The sequence below is a fragment of the Sardina pilchardus genome, chromosome 24 (assembly GCF_963854185.1).
Source record: "Sardina pilchardus chromosome 24, fSarPil1.1, whole genome shotgun sequence".
Lineage (NCBI taxonomy): Eukaryota > Metazoa > Chordata > Actinopteri > Clupeiformes > Clupeidae > Sardina > Sardina pilchardus.
This window is the reverse complement of record NC_085017.1, coordinates 1,552,288-1,555,976: the sequence shown is the minus strand read 5'-3', so window position 1 is coordinate 1,555,976 and position 3,689 is coordinate 1,552,288.

Sequence of the window (3,689 nt, the reverse complement as noted above, 5' to 3'; positions counted from 1 at the left end):
CCCATTAACCTAGCTAGCTAGCTTGCTAGCTAATATTAGCACAGTAAACGAAAAGTGAATGGGAAATAACCTGAAATAACACACGTTCATAAACCTAGTTCTAGCAAAAATATATTAGGAAGGTTCACTTCACTGAATGTAGGGCTAATGGTTAGTTTAAACGAAGTCTTCTGCTACCTAGATGTTTTGAAGGGTTAGGACTTAACCAATCAGATTGGTAATTGAGGCCGATGGCCATTGGCCGTCACTACATGTCAAGTCGGCCAAAACTGGCCAAAATTAGCCCCGACACCGACTGGCGACGGCACGGGTGACGGGACACTCCAAACATACTCGAGCCCCCGACTGCCCCCAATCGGGTTGGTGTGTTTAGGCTTTTAGGCAGACACAGTGATGCAAACTAATAATACTGCTCATCTTTTAGATGAGGCTCCCCTTATGATGCCTAAATGGGTCACTTACATGCGTGATTCGTGCAAACCCAAGGAGAGTGTGGAGAGTCTGAAAATCACAAGTCACCGCTATATTCCAGACAAATCGCTCTGGGTTGTGTAGAATGCAGCATCAGTAGCCTGGGAAGCCCGAAGAATATATAATTAGATATATTTATTTATTTGCAGAGGGCACAAAATTGTGTTTACCCCCAAAAACACACACATCCACACACACACACACACACACACACACACACACACACACACACACACACACACACACACACACACATACTACGACGACCCAGCCTTCCCATGCTGGGTTCGTCCCTGACCCTCCAGGTCTGTTGGTCTATTGGCTGCTGTTGCTGTTTGTCTATGTGTGCCAGCAGGGGGAGCTCTGAGTTGCAGTTGTGGCTAATTGGAGGCCTAATGACGCACAACATAACATAACCAGGACCTCCCAGTCCGCGAGGGTCTCTCTCTGGCTTGCTGGCTTCGACAACCAGCCGCGTTTGCGTTTTGCTTTTCGTTTACCTTTCGCATTACACCTCATATGCTGACTTACACCACAGTTTTGCTTTGTTTTCCCTTTACTGACTTTTGTATATAATTCGTTAATACTGTAAACCTATTTTGTTATATATTTCGGTGTGGTCTTCCCCTCTGTTATGTTTTGGTGGCCTTGAGCCAGGCGACCATTACAACACACATTCACACACATCCTCACACATACAGAGAACACACAAGCACCACAGTCCCTGGATGTAGTCATTCTTTTCATCCCTCACCTGTTTGCATCCCTGCAGAGCACTAGCCAGAGGTTTGCCCAGAGAGGACAGTGCTCTGCGGTCAGATGGGTCAACGGAGAGTGGGTGGGGGTGGGGGAGGGCAGTGCAGGCAGGCATGTCCTGAAAAGCCCTGAAAAGCTTTGTCAGGCTTCAAGTCTTTGTGTGTGTGTGTGTGTGTATGTGTGTGTGTGTGTGTGTGTGTGTGTGTGTGTGTGTGTGTGTGTGTGTGTGTGTGTGTGTGCGTGCGTGCGTGCGTGCGTGTGTGAGTGCGTGTGTATGGGTGTGTGTGGGGCTCTCGCCTTGATTCTCTAGAGACACACACAATGTTGTGCCCTCTCCACTTCCTTGAAATTTCTTTCTCAGGGAGCATTTTTTTAAGCCTCACTGCATAGGTTGCTCATTCTAAAAATATAATTGACTTTTTTTTCTCAATCATTGTTGTTCTGCAATTTCCCCCATATCCCATGCGCCTCTCCACATCAACTGAAAATGTTGACCATTACCAAAGCGGAGACACAAAAAGCCTGAGAGGACGGACACATTCGGACACTATAATGCAGCAGGAGAGAGCTCAATGGCTGGCATGTATATTTATGAGATGAACAGTTGTCAGGCTGTTAATAAAAGCTCTGCAATCACTTCTCCCTGTAGCACATTTAACTGCACATGAAAGACTGCTGTGAGGACCCAGGCCGTCAGAATTCAGTTAATTTCCACATTAATTCTGTATAATTTATTGTGGTTATAAACTAAATGGATTGGCTGTCGGAGTGTAGGGAGCTGATAGTATAGAGACTATAAATTACATGCTATTGCTTCCTCTGCTGTCTTTGACTTCATTTGAAATGTCTAACCAGGGGTCTCCAAACTTTTTGGAAATGAGGGCTATACTTGAGGGACCCAAAATCATATGGAGGGTTACTCATTTGAAATGCCCCTTTTTTGAGGGTAATCCTACAAAATAATATGTTATTTTTACATTTAAATGATCAATATTAAGTAGGCCTATAAACTGTTATAAGCTTCAATACTCAATTCTTCAATACTTTAATAGCAATATAGGTGAAGGAACTGACAAATTCACTGAATTCTTTACATTAGTAATCATATGCATGTAACAAATAAACATCCTTGTATCCTTGTACAACACTACCAATATTTTTGTTCAGTTTATTAATTTCAAAGTTTCTATGAAGAATCTATGGAGTATCTAATTTTTCAAAAACAAAACAAAACAAAAAATAAATATTTTTGTTCAGTGGTTAATTTAGATTACAAATTGTGGCATTATCCACCATTAAAGGTACACTATGCAGGTTTAGGTATTTTTAGTCACGATGTGTTTATCTGTTATTTTGCTAAACGTCTTGCTACTTACTGGTCTGTGTATAATTTGTTCATTTGATATTCAATTCACAATCCAAAATAGAGAAAAATGACAAAATGACTTTGAAAATGATTTCATCATTTGTTTATGAATGTGATACAACCAAGGAAAATACACTTTGCTTTTCAGACTTTTGATTTCGTGGTCAGATCATTTACAAAATGGCCTCAGGGCCAAAACTGATTTAGATTTTTTTCCCTTTTTTTTTTTCCTGGTCTGCAGTCTTCTTCTTGCCCTGTGGCACATTGGATGGGATGTGCAAAAGCATGTCCAGTGTCAGGGTTCACTATACTGTAGCTTCCTGGCTAGAGAAAGTCTTACCTCTAGAAAGGTCAGAGGTCAATTTCAGGCTAAAGCAACCAACACAACGCACACACTTCTGGGGGAATTGGAGATTGCCAGTCCAACTCTCCACAGATTAGGAACCAAAGCCTCACCTGGCTGAAACTACAGAAGGTCAGTTTGAAAAAGATTCTGCAAGTTCAGCTTTATTGAACAGCATCGAACGTGTTTAAAAGCACAACTATACATGTCGATACCTTGGTGACTAGAATCACCTGATGCCAATGGCTTTTTTTGTTTCAGTCGGGGTGATTGATTTGCTCTCCTCACCCAAATGCTTTGTGTTCGAGCGAATTGCCTATACCTTAACAACAAACCCAGATATATCTTATACTAGATATATCAGATATACCCAGAAAAAACTTGAAATATTCTACAAGTGGAAAGCTAGAGTGAGGACAAATGTCCTAATCCATTTCTGTCAAAGTCTTGCGGTCCTCTGATTGATAAACGATTGCAGTCCCTACTTACCGGTATTTTTGCACGACTGAGCATGAGGAGGAATGCCATTGTGCTTGATTGATATAGATTATAATTTCATTACGAACGCCCGCTGACATGGCATTAGATCAAAAGATGGCTTTGAGATGCCACAGATAAGACTCTTGTGTAACGCTTGACAATTTGAAATATGCCAGACTTTTGCACACACACACACACACACAACAAAAATGACAGCTGTTTTGCTCAAAAGATGGCTTGTGTTGAATAATCTGTAAACTCTTGCAATTGTCT